Here is a 17047-nt window from a genome sequence, read left to right as displayed (position 1 = left end):
CTCCAGAAAATGGCAATATCGCAGTCTGCTGACATGGACAGCCCCATCAAGAGGATCCTCCTGGATGATGTATTTTGAGAGAGAGTGGTAAGCAGCCTGAAACTCCTGAAACCTGTAGCAGTAGCCATTGCACGGATTGAGGGAGACAATGCCATCCTGTCTGATGTTCAGACTCTGCTTGCAGATGTAAGAGAATAAATCCGTACTGCCCTGCCTACTTCACTGTTGCTCCAAGCAGAGTAAACTGCTGTTTTGAAATACATCAAAAAGGCGCGAAGACTTCTGCCTGAAGCCCATACACCCGTAGGGGTCATGTTGGACCCCAAGTATGCTGGCAAGAGCATCCTGTCTGGTGCAGAGATCAACAAGGACTATGGTGTCATCACTGCTGTTGCTCGCCACCTTGGCCTGGATAAGGGCAAGGTTCTTGGCAGTCTAGCGAAGTACACTTCAAGCAAGGGCTTTGGGATGGAGATGCAATATGGCCAACATATCTTATAAGCCACCTGGTGGAAGGGACTTTGTGGATCTGAGGCTCTTTCCCCTGTTGCCTCCATCATCCTCCAAATCCCACCAACATCAGCTGCCTCAGAGCGCAACTGGTCCTTTTTGGGAACACACACACCAAAGCACGCAACAGGCTGACCAATACAAGGGTTGAAAAATTGGTGGCCATCCGGGCAAATGAGACTTTTTGAGCATGACAACAAGCCATCCTCAACAATGTTGGAAAGTGACAGTGAAGATGAGGCCTCAGAGTCTGATGTTCAAGAGGTGGACATTGAGTAGGTCCAGGGACAAGACGTGGAAGCCTGAGAGGAAGACAACCAAAGCTTTCGTTTCTAGTCTATCATTTTACAGATGTATGTTGAAAACATTTTTTGGGAGATGCGATGGATCATTCAATAGGGATCATTGGGGATCATTCAATATTCCCTTTCTGTTGTTGTTCCGTGAAATCATCCCATGTGAAGAGTCAACTCATTTAATTAAAGTTCAATAAAGTTCGTAACTAAATTGTTTTTTTTACTTCTATTAGAAGGATTTAATCATTTGCAATTATGTCTACTTATGATTGTAATGAACACGATGGGAGACAGAGAGCTGATTTCAAGCGCAGGGCGCAGCAGGTGTTTATTGTAAAGGACCACAGGAGGAGGCAGATAGCTGGGTCCAGGGTCAGGCAGAAAGTCATACACAGGGGTCCAAAAAGGCAACAGTACAGGCAGGGACAAGGCTGTCTTTCCCCTGGTGGCATTATTCATACGTCTTTGTGCCCACAACTTAAGTAAAAATACTTTAAAATACTACTAAGTCGTTTTTTGGGGGATCTGTACTTTAGTTTACTATTTATATTTTTGCCAACTTTTACTTCACTATGTTCCTAAAGAAAATAATGTACTATTTACTCCATATTTCCCTGACACCCAAAAGTACTTGTTACATTTTGACAGAAAAATGGTCCTATTCACACACATCAAGAGAATTTCCCTGGTCATTTCTACTGCCTCTGATCTGGCGGACTCACTAAACACAAATGCTTTGCTTGTAAATTATGTCTGAGTGTTGGTGTGCCACAGGCTATCTCTCAATACAAAATAAAAAAGAGCATATTGCCATCTGCTTTGCTTCATATAATTAGAACTTGTTTATACTTTTACTTTTGATACTTAAGTACATTTGAGCAATTGCATTTACTTTTGATACTTAAGTATATTTAAAACCAAATCCTTTTAGACTTTTACTCAAGTTGTATTTTACTGGGTGACTTTCACTTTTACTTGACTCATTTTCTATTAAGGTATCTTTCCACCACTGCTGTGCATCTGTTGAAGGTCAAGATTATGATGTATTACTGTTACAATGAAAGTATTGTCGGGAAACTAACAAATTTGATCTATCTTACATAATAACTCCTATGTGCTTGGAATGGAATTCCAAAGCAAGTTAGCTCATTTTAGATGATAGTAGCAAAAGTTAGCTACTAGTTATGTGGGCTCCTGAGTGGCTTAGCGATCTCAGGCACTGCATCTCAGTGCAAGAGGTGTCATTGCAGTCCCTTGTTCGAATCCAGGCTGCATCACATCCGGCTGTGATTCAGAGTCCCATAGGGCTGCGCACAATTGGCCCAGCTTCGTCCATGTTTGGCCGGAGTAGGCCGTCATTGTAAATAAGAATGTGTTCTTAACTGACTTTCCTAGTTAAATAAAGGTTACACATGTAAAAAATAAAAGACAACTTTCTATTTTGCCCAAAACTTTTCTCCTTTCTCAATGTTATGAATTTTAGTGAAGTTACCAATTGTTGTTCCTGAGTGTATTTAGTTATTTGGTCCTCAAACTTGATCTCAAGATATGGCATTTCGAAAATGAGGTGTTTCCCGCGAACCTGAATATGCATCATCACACTCCCTCATCTAATTGGTCGGGTAGGCAGGCCTTGTTACTTTGTGGCTGTTGTAACTAGCAACGACCCATGAGCAGAGTGCATACAAAGCGAGCTGCCTACGTGCAGGGAGCGAGTGACAGACAGAGAGGAGCAGTTAATGGATTTACTTACGGAGGAAGTTTTTCTGATTTCAGGTTTTGGGCAGGGTAGGGCCTGGGTAGGGTAGAGCCTGAACATCGCGGGCATGGGTAGGGACTGTTTGGCGCCGGAGAGGATGGCTACCGTTTTATTGGCTCTTAACCAACCGTGCAATTTTTTTCACAATGTTTGTAACTTATTTTGTACAGTATGTTGCTGCTACCATCTCTTATGACCGAAAATAACTTCTGGACATCAGAACAGCGATTACTCACCTTGAATTGGACGAATCATTTTTCTTTAATGAGTCGGACGGGAGGGATTTACTGCAGACCCCCAAACAGGCCCTCATCCCCGTCACTCGCAGGAGAAAGAGACAGAGATTTCACGGAAGGAGATCGGGGTGCCTTGTGAGGATCAGGCGATGAGTGGCTAATCTGCCTTTGCCATCCGTACTGTTAGGCAACGTACAATTGCTGGAAAATAAATGGGACGATCTAAAAGCACATATATTCTACCAATGGGACATTAAAAACTGTAATATCTTATGTTTTACCGAGTCGTGGCTGAACAACGACATTAATAACATACAGCTGGTGGGCTATACACTCTATCGGCAGGATACAACAGCAGCCTCTGCTAAGACAAGGGGTGGCGGGCTATGTGTATTTGTAAACAACAGCTGGTGCACGATATCTAAGGAAGTATCTCATGATAAGCTGTAGACCACACTATCTACCTAGAGAGTTTTCATCTGTATTTTTCGTTGCTGTCTACATACCACCACAGACTGATGCTGGCACTAAGACCGCACTCAATGAGCTGTATACGGCCATAAGCAAACAGCAAAATGTTCATCCAGAGGCGGCGCTCCTAGTGGCCGGGGACTTTAATGCAGGGAAACTTAAATCAGTTTTACCTAATTTCTATCAGCATGTTAAATGTGCAACCAGAGGGAAAAAAACTCTAGACCACCTTTACTCCACACACAGAGATGCATACAAAGCTCTCCCTCACCCTCCATTTGGCAAATCTGACCATAGTTCTATCCTCCTGATTCCTGATATCAAGCTAAAATTAAAGCAGGGAAGCTGCTACCCTCTGTGGTTATCTATGCATAGTCACTTTAGTAACTCTACCTACATGTACATATTACCTCAATTACCTAAACTAACCGGTGCCCCCGCACATTGACTCTGTACCGGTACCCCTTGTACATAGCCTCGCTATTATTATTTTACTGCTGCACTTTAAATATTTGTTACTTTCATTTCTTTCTTTTTTAAATGTATTTTCTTAAGACTGCATTGTTGGTTAAGGGCTTGTAAGTAAGCATTCCACTGTAGGGTCTACACCTGTTGTATTTGGCACATGTGACAAATAACATTTGATTTGATTTGATAAAAATTCATGCCTTTGCAGGTCTTTCTTCTAATATTCATTATTTAATTAATTCATTATGGTCTGATAGTCTGAGTTGACCAACTCTTGAGCCATCATTTCTATAGTTCCCATGATCCTTTTGAGGGATTTCTCTGATGATGGACAATGAAAAAACAATGGTGCCTGTGTGCATGGCTCTTGAGCTTGGACGAGCGACAAGAGAGACACCGACTAGCAACTTATCCCATCACATGCACATGAAGGAAATGGACCATCCTTGTCACGGTATCCCTGTGTCTGAAAAGCCTGCCTGACATGCAAATCCCCCTCCTCCATGACCCTCTGACCTTATCTTCTTAAGGGGAGCGGCACGTATAGCAGCAGCAGGGTATTAAGAACAGCCCTTATTATTATCGTTATGTACTGGGCAGCTTTGTGTGTGTGTGTGTGTGTGTGTGTGTGTGTGTGTGTGTGTGTGTGTGTGTGTGTGTGTGTGTGTGTGTGTGTGTGTGTGTGTGTGTGTGTGTGTGTGTGTGTGTGTGTGTGTGTGTGTGTGTGTGTGTGTGTGTGTGTGTGTGTGCTGCCTCGATGTTGCCTATGTTCTGGAGCTGATAGAGATTATTAGTAATGGGTCTGGGAATGATGAACCATTGGATAAGGAGGATAAAGGTTCTTTACCAGGTACTGCAGGAAAGGGAACCTATCCTACATGCAGAAGCTAAAACTTCCCCCACCATTTGAACAAAATATTAATAACTATCATGACATTTTTTTCTGTGATATCAGTAAACCTTGCTCATGGTGTTCTGGTGTGTTGTATGATAATGTAGCTGTGACAGAATTCCAAGGTAACTGACATTGACAGGGCAAACATTCTACGAGACAATATTGAGAAAGAAAAGCAGGATGAAATGGATTTACTTTTTTTAAACATTTACTGAATTCATCCATCAACTTTGTTAAATGCCAGGAAAACACAGAGGTCCCATCTAGACACATCTACAGTAGTAATGAATAGAGAGGACAATGGGAAAGTCCACCAAATATCTTTCAAAGTTCATTCTGCATTGTCTATGGTTTACAAATATAGCCCTCTAGATTAAGAGTAACAAACTGATATTCAAGAAGTGAAAAAACAGATGATAGTTTCTAATACTATACAGTACATCCAACAAAGGATTCAGGGATTGACTCCAGAATGTCTACTCTTTTCACCTTGCATTTCTTTACGTAGAAAAAAACAAGAATGAGTTGGCTTTGATCTCGTGCCAGACTTCCACCTTGACACGGAACGCCTTAGGACAGAATCTTGTGTTAATGGCGGTATTCTGTCTAGCCATTGGCGCAAATAAATTATTACGAATCTAGGAATCTTTATCTACCTCACTGCTACAACATATAAAGGGTAGCCATGTGACGTAAGATGCCTCCTGGCGGAGTTGGAAGACCACCACATCAATTCTTCAGACAACAACCGCTGAGTGGCTACACCGAGCTGCATAATAGCAGTGCCTAAAACACCATGGTCAATTTCTGTGCCGTATTTGGTTGCTCCAACAAGGCAGGCAAGACAATGGGGTTAAAATCATTTTACAGATTACCCGTAATCATGATACACAGAGGAGATAATATTCATGAACTGTCAGAAAAGTGAATAAATATTTTTTCCCGTCAAGACCTGAACACAGACAGCTGTCATATAGGGTCTGCTTTGATCATTTCATCACTGGTAAGTCTGATTTCGAGTTTAGTTTTGCTGTTATGCTAACCAGGTGTTAACAACAAGACTAAGTAGCCGACATTAGATAGCTTGTAGTCTACTGTATCTAGCATGTGTCTCGCTCATAGGCAGCGCGTGAGTTTCACGTTTTGGGGAAGCAGTTTTTTTTTCACCATAAAAATGCTCCTTTTTAATAAAGAATTACGTGCATCTATAATTTAAGCCTACTATTCCCAATGTGATGAGTAGATTGGATAGTCATAATTTAGGCTATTAAAATAACTTAGTCTAATCACGTTGCATAGCTGAGCGCATAGTGGCATAGACCTATAGGCTATATCAGAAAAATGTATTCTCTTTGCATGTGAAAAATGTGGCCTTTTATAACACATTTCATGCAATTCTACTACACTTAATATGACTGGAGACATTAGCAGAATACTTTTTTAGTACAACAAATTACAGGGCCTACTCTGCTGACACTGACAAACAGATCAATCAAAATGACCTTGTCTTGAATACAAACATCTTATCTAGGCCTACGAGAAGGGCAGACACAAATTGTACAATATGACATTCATCTAGCCTGGAAGAAGATATTATTGTCCCAAAAAACTTTCCAGTGGCCCTGACACAATGATAATCTGTTGAGAAAATGTATGAACAGTACTGCATAGGACAAAGGCCTCAATGGAATAAGGTGCAATTACACTGTAACAGAATTACGCTGAGACTCAGATTTTTCACTTTAAATGTAGGCCAAACAAAAAACATTTACTGGAAAAACTGTGCAGATGCAAAGTTCAGTAACATAAGCTACGGCAGCGTAGCTTAGTGGTTAGAGGGTTGGACTAATAACCGAAAGGTTGCAAGATCAAATCCCCGGGCTGACAAGGTACAAACCTGTCGTTCTGCCCCTGAACAAGGCAGTTCAGGGGCCGTCATTGAAAATAATAATTTGTCCAGATTTTTTTCTGTTACCAAACGTTGTATCTGCACAGTTATTCCTCTAAATGTGTTTTTGTAATATTTTCTGTGGAAATTGTTCAAAGTAGTCCTTGGGGCAGGGTCCGGGTGGGCATCTACCCTCGGTGGCGGCTCCGGCTCGGGACCTCTGGCTCCCCCCACTTTGGTGGCGCCTCTGGTGCGGGGACCCTCGTCGCCGATCCCGGACTGGGGACCCTCTCTGCAGGCCCCGGACTGGGGACCCTCGCCGCATGCCCCGGACTGGGGACCCTCGCCGCAGGCCCCGGACTGGGGACCCTCGCGGGAAGCTCCGGACTGGGGACCGTCGCTGGAGGCTCCGGACTGGGGACCGTCGCTGGAGGCTCCGGACTGGGGACCGTCGCTGGAGGCTCCGGACTGGAGACCGTCGCTGGAGGCTCCGGACTGGGGACCGCCCCTGGAGGCTCCGGACTGAGGACCGTTGCTGGAGGCTCCGGACTGGAGACCGTCGCTGAAGGCTCCGGACTGACCCGTGGAGCAGGCACAGGATGAACCGGGCTGTGGGGGAGCACTGAAGATCTGGTGCTTCTCCTTGGCACCACTCTTCCAGGCTGAATGCCCACTCTAGCCCGGCACCTCCAGAGCGCAGGCACAGGTCGAACCGGGCTGTGGGGGAGCATTGGAGATCTGGTGCTTAACACTTGCACTGCTCCTCGTGGCTGAATGCCCACTTTAGCCCGGCACGTGCGGAGCGCAGGCACAGGACGCACTGAACTGTCACAGCGCACCGGAGACACAGTGCGCAGAGCCGGCGCAGGATACCCTGGGCCGAAACTGCGCACCGGAGACCAAGAGCGCTGAGCTGGCACAATCTGCCCTGGCTGGATGCCCACTCTAGCATGGCACTTGCGGAGAGCTGGCTCCGAGCGCACCGGGCTGTGCACGCGCACTGGAGAAATCGTGCGCTTTACGGCAAGGACCAGTACCACGCTCCTTGCCGTGAGCACGGGGAGTTAGCTCCGCCAACCTCTTCCCCCCCCCCCAACATTTTTTGGAGTGGCTACTCGGGCTTCCGTCGATGACTTGCCTCCTCATATCGTCACCGCTCCTCCTTCGCTGCCTTTATCTCCTCCTTTGGACGGCGATATTCTCCAACCTGCCTCCAGGGTCCTTTACCGTCCAGGATCTCCTCCCATGTCCACGAGTCCCTTTCTCCACGCTGCTTGGTCCTTTGGTGGTGGGTAGTTCTGTCACAAACGTCGTATGGAATGGACCAAGGTGCAGCGTAGTGAGCGTACATTTTTCTTTATTTGCAACTGTCGCCAACAAAACAATAATACAACAAAAACGAACGTGAAGCTCCGTAAGGCTATACATGCACAAACGAAGACAACTACCCACAACTAACAGGAAAAAAGGCTGCCTAAGTATGATTCCCAATCAGAGACAACGATAGACAGCTGTCCCTGATTGAGAACCATACCCGGCCAAAACATAGAAACAAACAACATAGAATGCCCACCCCAAATCACACCCTGACCTACCCAACTAGAGAAATAAAACGGCTCTCTAAGGTCAGGGCGTGACAAGAAGACCGATTTTGTGGGATGTCTCATGGTCTGACAAACAGACTTTACCTCTTTTTCTAACACACATGCATGAAAGTATGAAGTTGTAACAGTCAAAAATCTCTCTTTCTATGTGTCTCTTTCTCCATCTCTCTCTCTCTCTGCAGTCCTGTGTGACACTGCACCTCCATGACTGTGCAGGTAGCTGTTGGAAAAGAAGGCTCCCATCAAGCCTGCCATGGTGTCCAGATTGCCTGAGTTCGGGGTCCGACCTGCCACAGGGGTCCCGAGCCCCCTGCCCAATGGAACCACCCAGCCCACCCCCCCCACCAGCAAGACCCAGTGGGTGGTCAGTACCTCTTCCTTCTCTCTAAAATGGAGAAAAGACGGTGGTAGTACTCCCATCAGCACCACTAGCCCTGAAGACGGTGCATGTCCAGAGGAACGAGGGGGCAAGACCCAGACTCCCCAGGGGGGAGGGAGATCAATAAACCCACCCCATCCACCCCTAATGGGGCCAGGAGGTCTGGTTTGTCTGTGTCCTCTACTTCCAGCCCCAAGAACATCCCCTGTCAGGCCACAAAGACAAGCCCCAAGGCAGAGTGCAGACAGGGGCAGAGCCCCTCCCTCAGTGGGGGCCCCAAACCAGGCCAGAATGGAGCTACTGCTGGCTCAGGATGGTCAGGCTCAGGGCTGGTGAGGCCGCAGGCCAGCTCCAGCTACCCTCGCAGCAGCTCTAGAGACAGCCTCTCCCAGTCCAGCGACAGCATCAAGTCCTTCATGCAGGATAGCATGGTGCGCTCACAAAGTTTCACCCACTTCAAGCCGATCCCATCCCGACCAACATGCCTATGGCACGCTCCTTTTCCTTTAATTGGGCAGTGGAGCTGGCCAAGCCTCTGGCCAACACTCAGCTACAACCACCCAGGACAAACCACATCAAACCCCCCCAGATATTGAACGGGAGGCTGGGCCATGGGATGGGCCTCTGCCTGGGCACAGGGATTGGGATGGGGCTGGGACTGGGGCTGTGGAAGCTTCAGTGTCCTAGGAACCCCTCTTCAGCCTACTGCCCCTCCATAACCCCTAGTGCCCTGAAAAAGCCTCTCCTCCCCAACTGTGTTCTTAACAAGCCCTCTGCTTTGGGCTATAGACTGACCAAGCAGCAGAAACCCCTGGTTGACGGGGGAGGTCAGGGCTGGAGGGGTGGGGGCGGGGATACGGCAGAGTCGCCCCCCCCCCCCCCCCCCTCCCTCACCCCAGATCCCCTCAGTGACAGTAACAGGACCTCAGGGGGGCAGCTCAGGGGGACAAGGGGGGGGGGGGCTAGAGGTCATGTTTCTTTCCTCAGCCTCATCGGTCTCTCGAGGAGACACCAGTGAGGAGTTCTTTGATGATTTTGATAACCTGACTGATGGGGACAGGGATGTCCCTGACAACAAGAAGAGAGGTAGTACTGCCACTCAGATACGCCTGCGTAGCTTCCTGAATGAGACCATGGACTGGGCTGGGATGGGCCTCTCAGGTAAGCTTAAAGAAACACCTGCTAGAATCACATCATCTTCTACCGTTGTGATTTGTTTTTACTAGTTGCCACAATTGACAGCTCTAGTGCTCTTGATAACACTACTCCAGTCCCGCGATTCCTGACAGTCAATAAAAGGTACAACTGTTTGGCCTGTGTGGCCCCCTGTGCAGGGCATAATGAAGAAGTAGGGGTGAGGGCACCCCTTGGCATCAAGTCCCCAGAGAGGTTAGACTTCCTCCAGGGCTCATCTCTGGAGCTGTCCTCCTCCAATAGCTCGGGAGGCACCTACAAGTGGGAAGAGGAGGGGTTAGAGCCCCTGGGACGTAGCACGCACCCATGTGAGAGCTACGACTGCTCAGACCACCTCAACAACATAGTGAGTCAACGCTTGGTTTGCCCCAAGGTACCAAATTCATACACACGAAAACACCTATATTTACCTGGCTGGTTAGATAGCCTGGACATAGAGAGAGTCATGAGAGTCATTGTTTAGATGTGGCCAAACTGTTTTTTTTTGTCCACAATTGCCTTGTCTTCCACCTAGCATACACTTGATATAGTATCAATGATATAGTATCACTTGTAATGATGTACTGTCATTTCTGTATGATGTACACTACATAGTTATTTCATCTGATTGACTAGTGTTGTTATTCACCAGAGGCCTGATACAGTGTGTACCTTTGACCCTATTGTGTCAGTCTTGTCCTCCTAGCATGCCTACCTGCCCTTAATCCCGCTGCTAAATATTTGGTTAATTGGATCCTTAATAGGGATTAGGAAAACAAAGACTTCGGACAGAAAGGGAACAGGAATGCCAAGGCTGCCAGCCACCCACTCCCAACCAAGGTCTCCCTCCCTCTAGGTTCCCAGATTCTGGAATGTCTACATAGCTCCTTACAAGTCACATATTATCTCCTGAAGATAATCTGCCTGTTTTTCCTGTTTTCCTCTCTGTGTTCTGGTGCCATTGGCTCTGGAATGTTTAAAAATCTTAATGACAGGGATTTAAATAAGTTAATCAGCTTTGTATTTTCTTCCCTTCTTCTGGGATTTACCATTACATGTAGACACGGGACTGTTGACCTAACAGTGGTTTAAAGACAACTGAGACCGTGTGTATTGATAAGAGAGCTGTCTGGGGATGCCAACTGTTCTGAGTAGGTGTGAGTGACTTTCTGACTAGAGAATCATTGTACTGATACAATTACAATAAAACAATATTGTGTCTGGTAGACCTAGTGGGATAGAGTCCATCTAACATACTGTGTCATAATTATTTGGCCTATTAGAAAAGTCCATGCATCCTTGAGACGTGCTGCGTTAATTTGGAACGTGATTCAGCGCATGCACAGCATGTGTGTAGGGCGACACCTTGTGGGCAACTGTGCAATGCCATTTGTTTCACTAATAAAGAAGCGTAGATAGAATAAAAACACAACAACCTTCAACGTTCTGAGTCATTAAGAATATTTAAGATAAATCGTTTAGAGAAAGTTATGAAAAGAGGGAGCAAAGGAGTAAGACCGAGAAGGAGATAAATATGATTGGAGCGGGAAAGAGAGAGTTGGAAAGAGTCGTCTGCAGACTGATTAGCTTCATGGGAAGTCATTGTCATTGTAAATAAGAACTTGTTCTTAACTGACTTGCCTAGTTAAATAAAGGTTAAAAACATGTTTTTATAAAATAATTAGATGATAGAGAATTGGCTCAATAAATAGAACGAGTCTAACTCTATCATTGTATCATGTTGGAATAGACAATGAATACCAGTCTGGCACATAGACCAGAAGAAGGATGTAAGACATGCAGAATAATTGCTGGGCTGGGTATTCCAGAGGGCCTGGTACCATCCCCTGCCCTGTCGGAAACTCACATCTAGAAAGACAAGTAAGTATCTTAACAGAGGGAACTGACAGCCTTGATGGTCTGGCGTTGGGTTAACCAGACAAACGTTTTATTATCCTGCGTTGTAAAAGAGCTTCATAACACTAATGAGAACCGAGTCAGAAAAGTTTTTTCCCCAGACAAATCAAATCACAGTCATCATCTTTGTTTTGCTGGCTTGCAATTGCTCTATGACTCCACTTGATGGCAGTGTGAATTTATCCTAAGACGCAAGAGTGTGTTTTTGTGTGTGTGTGGTTGTAAGATTCACCAGACTTCCATGGTGCACTGTTGATGATTTCCTATAGCCTACCTGTTGAGAAGTAGACTGCCAGCTTCTCAATTAGAAGTCCTTATATAAGATGATTTTAATGCATTATAATGGAATTACTTTAATCTTCCGGCTAGCCTATTGCATTCACCACTGTCCGCCACATATGCACAGGCTTAGATTAATCTCTCTGAGAACAAATCAAGTCCATATCGTCACTGATGGTAAGTCAGGGGAGTGAGAGGAAGTGGACTCCTTCAGAACAGCTGCATTAACAGACAGGTTCTGTTTTGTTTTAACCAAATCTCTATTTCTATGTAAATTACATGCTATTTTGTTGGACTCGAGTGATAGTTTTCCATGCCTGTGCATGCTTTCTCTTTTCCATTCCTCCCCCTACATGTGCGAGTACAAGCAGTCTGCAGGTGAAAAATGTTTTGTGGACAATAGCAAATATTTGTTATGTCCTAAATGGGCTATAATAATATGAGAACGGATAATATTTATTTGGCTCTATTTGGTCACTGTAGAAAGCATTGTCATGAGAAAACATCAGTATCACCACAATATGAACGAGAATGCATGCGCATGGAAAAGTATAGAGTGAAAAAAAAAAAAAGATTACATTCCGGATAAAGTTAAGAATGACACAATTTAATGTGTACAACACCTAAAGACCTGCATTACTATACTGGGAGCTTTGCAGTTTCTAAAAAGGCGTATTTGGGTGTTTTTGGAGCCTTTGTTCATGTTTTCTGTGTGCCCCTATACTGTCAAATGAGCCTGCGGAGGTCTATCACTAGTGGGGTAAGATTTTCAAAGCCATGTGAAATCACAAAAGAGTGTCTGAACACTTCTACATCATGCCATTTACATCAATCTTAGATATTTGGTTAAAAATAGGGAATGGAAGACATATTGTAGAGTGGCTATCAGTATTCATTGTAATGTACCTGAAAATGGCTATTTCCTTAGAAATACAGTAACTGATTCACTTTGATTGACATAGGAATACACAATGTGAAGCCCCTCTCTCTTATCTTATTTTCTCTTAGTCTTTCCTTGGGCTGTTTAATCCTTATTCCTGCAGGTACCTAGTATTTGCTGTGTTTTTATTAAAACTCAGCTTCTCTCATGTGAGACATATCCACCCAGTAGCAGAGCATACTCCTGACAGCTTTCTGTCTCTAATCCTCGCTCCCTCTGACTTCAAAACCGCAGTTGCTGCTTTCTAATTTACACTTTATATGCAAAAGTATGTGGACACCCCTTCAAATGAGTGTATTCGACTATTTCAGCCACACCCATTGCTGACAGGTCTATGAAATCGAGCAGACAGCCATGCAATCTCCATAGACAAAGATTGGCAGCAGAATGGCCTTACTTAAGAGCTCAGTGACTTTCAACGTGGCATCCAGCAAGTCAATTCATACAATTTCAAACCTGCTAGAGCTGTCCCGGTCAACTGTAAGTGCTGTTATTGTGAAATGTAAATGTCAAGGAGCAACAACTGCTCAGCCGCGAAGTGGTAGGCTACACAAGCCGCCAAGTGCTAAAGCGCGTAGAGCGTAAAAATCGTCTGTAATCGGTTGCAACACTCACTACTGAGTTCCAAACTGCCTCTGAAACGTCAGCACAAGAACTGTTTGTCAGGAGGTTCATGAAATCAAATCAAAAATTAAATCAAATGTATTTATAAAGCCCTTCTTACATCAGCTGATATCTCAAAGTGCTGTACAGAAACCCAGCCTAAAACCCCAAACAGCAAGCAATGCAGGTGTAGAAGCACGGTGACTAGGAAAAACTCCCTAGAAAGGCCAAACCCTAGGAAGAAACCTAGAGAGGAACCAGGCTATGAGGGGTGGCCAGTCCTCCTCTGGCTGTGCCGGGTGGAGATTATAACAGAACATGGCCAAGATGTTCAAATGTTCATAAATGACCAGCATGGTCAAATAATAATAATCACAGTAGTTGTCGAGGGTGCAGCAAGTCAGCACCTCAGGAGTAAATGTCAGTTGGCTTTTCATAGCCGATCATTAAGAGTATACTCTGGAGCACTGGAAACGCATTCTCTGGAGTGATGAATCACGCTTCACCATCTGGTAGTACGACGGATGAATCTGGGTTTGGCGGATGACAGGAGAATGCTACCTGCCCAAATGCATAGTGCAAACTGTAGTGGAAGAGGAATAATGGTCTGGGTCTGTTTTTCATGGTTCGGGCTAGGCCCCTTAGTTCCAGTGAAAGGAAATCTTAATGTTACAGCATACAAAGACATTCTGGACGATTCTGTGCTTCCAACTTTGTGGCAACATTTTGGGGAAGGCCCTTTCCTGTTTCAGCATGACAATGCCCCTGTGCACAAAGCGAGGTCCATACAGAAATGGTTTGTCGAGATTGGTGTGGAAGAACTTGATTGGCCTGCACAGAGCCCTGACCTCAACCCCATCAAACACTTTTGGGATGAATTGGAATGCCGACTGCGAGCCAGGCCAAATCACCTAACATCAGTGCCCGAACTCAGTAATTTAATTAAATAGGTTTCAACAACATTTTTGTAAACTCAGAAAAAAATAAACGTCCTCTCACTGTCAACTGCGTTTATTTTCAGCAAACTAAATATTTGTATGAACATAACAAGATTCCACAAATATGTGACGAACAGAAATGGAATAATGTGTACCTGAACAAAGGGGGGGTCATAATCAAAAGTAACAGTCAGTATCTGGTGTGGCCACCAGCTGCATTAAGTACTGCAGTGCATCTCTTCCTCATGGACTGCACCAGATTTGCCAGTTCTTGCTGTGAGATGTTACCCCACTCTTCCACCCAGGCGCCTGCCTGTGAGGGCTAGGGCCATTTCTGGGGGGAATGGCCCTAGCCCTCACCCTCCGATCCAACAGGTCCCAGACGTGCTCAATGGGATTGAGATCCTGGCTCTTCCCTGGCCGTGGCAGAACACTGACATTGCTGTCTTTCGGGAAATCACGCATAGAACGAGCAGTAGGGCTGGTGGCATTGTCATGCTGGAGGGTCATGTCAGGATGAGCCTGCAAGAAGGGTACCACATGAGGGAGGAGGATGTCTTGATGCAATGACAACAAGCTCAGTCCGATGATGCTGTGACACACCGCCCCAGACCATGACGGACCCTCCACCTCCAAATCGATCCCGCTCCAGAGTACAGGCCTCGGTGTAATGCTCATTTCTTTGACAAACGGGAATCAGTATGTATTCTCCAAAAAAAGTGTTATTCTACGGGAGATGTTATATACAGTAAATACCAGAAATTCTGTAATATCCTCCAATATTCTACATGTGCAACTTTTTATCGTATTTGGTTTGTTATAACATTTGGTTGGAAGTGACATTGAGGAATTGAGCATACTTTTTGAAGCATCCTACCATAGGCCCTACCACTCCCATTGTTTCACTTACAGCTATGCTAATGCTGGCTGTGGGGTAATTAAATAAAGAAAACAAAGCCATATTTTGGCCATTGTCTCTCAGGATAAATGGATGAATCACTTTTTATCAAAACAATGAAGTATATTTCACATGTAATCTCTCTGAGAACAAATCAAGTCCATATCGTCACTGATGGTAAGTCAGGGGAGTGAGAGGAAGTGGACTCCTTCAGAACAGCTGCATTAACAGACAGGTTCTGTTTTGTTTTAACCAAATCTCTATTTCTATGTAAATTACATGCTATTTTGTTGGACTCGAGTGATAGTTTTCCATGCCTGTGCATGCTTTCTCTTTTCCATTCCTCCCCCTACATGTGCGAGTACAAGCAGTCTGCAGGTGAAAAATGTTTTGTGGACAATAGCTACCGCCTTTTTCCACATAAATACGACACAATTTATATTTACTTCAAAATCAGCTTGTTGGTACTAATGCACATTATTGAAGGGAAATACGTAGATTTCATATTTTTTATTGTTTTACAGAATATACAAATCAATAGAAATGTTACTAAAATGATTTACTTATCTAATGATATTTCGATAATAATAAAGATGATATTTTGCTATTACTGCTTTTTCCAATAGTTTCTTCTTGGGGTCAAAATGACCCCAGTTGGTAATCCATGTATGTACAGTTATATACACACTTTTCATGAAACATTAATATCTTAAGAGCCTTTATATATATATAGACATGTTTGTGCAGTGGTGAACCTATAGACCTTCAGTGTGTGACAGGTTCATGATTCTGAAAGGACATCAACCGTAATACCAGCTCACTCATGTAGGAGTGCATTTTTTGTAAAACACAAAAAGGCCTGTGGTGTAGTGGAGGGTATACGCAGGTATAAGCCGTATACCCACTTTTTTTCCCAGTGGGCATTGATTATACTCACTTCTTAATCCCTACTGATGCGTATTAAAGTGTAGTGGAGGTATACGACTTATCAATACTGCTGTACAATAGAGAAATAATGTACAAAGTAGCCTACACAATCGCAAAGCACATGAAATATATTCACATGCGTGCCACACACATAGCCTAGTTTCAGAGGAATATCATCTGCAGGCAGCAAGTGTGCAGCTCTCAACTGGTTTTGGCATGGAGCAGCTCACAGAAGAATGACATCGGTAGCCGGTAGGATAGGAAAGATGTTTCAACTTATGATATCTACCAGTAAATGCTAACTAAGGAAACAATGGGTATGCAAACCAGGTATTGAAAAAGTTTAGTCCAAAGTGTTGGTTAGTAGGCTATTTGTGCCAATTGTCATCATGCACTGTTTGCATCAGGGGCGTAGACATGGATGGGTCTAGGTCAGGCCTGGGCAATTATTTTCCATGGAGGGCCACATTAGAATATATTTTTGCCATCGCGGGCCAGAATCAAATCACAGGATTATACATGATGTGTATGACTGTGTTGACAGGTGTATCTACTGTAAATCACGTCCAGAAATGCTACTTATTTAACTTTTTTAACATGCACAGAAATAAACCACATCCATGTTCTCCTTTTGGTAGGTATTTTCATTATTAAACATGCAATGAACAACACAGAGGGAAAAGTACTCTGTGCATTCAGCACCACTGACAGAACTCTTGTTAATGGGTATGAACAAAAACACAAGAAAGAGAGAGAGCTCAACATTACATTTAAACTACTCAATTGGTGTGAGGAGTGAAGTCTCTGATGGGCATTGACTAGAGCAGTGATATGTGAATTGATTGCCCCCCCATCTACAGTTGAAG

At 44.5% G+C, this 17047-nt stretch overlaps 1 pseudogene; it reads left to right on the top strand.

Annotated features, from left to right (window-relative positions):
* The first annotated feature begins 312 nt into the window (after positions 1–312).
* The window catches only part of LOC139569824 (serine-rich coiled-coil domain-containing protein 2-like), a 97665-nt pseudogene continuing 80930 nt past the window's right edge, over positions 313–17047 (top strand).

This window comes from Salvelinus alpinus, chromosome 3 (assembly GCF_045679555.1).
Source record: "Salvelinus alpinus chromosome 3, SLU_Salpinus.1, whole genome shotgun sequence".
In the NCBI taxonomy this organism is placed as follows: Eukaryota; Metazoa; Chordata; class Actinopteri; order Salmoniformes; family Salmonidae; genus Salvelinus; species Salvelinus alpinus.
Note: the sequence above shows the minus strand (reverse complement) of the source record. Positions and strands in the feature narration are given on the sequence as shown.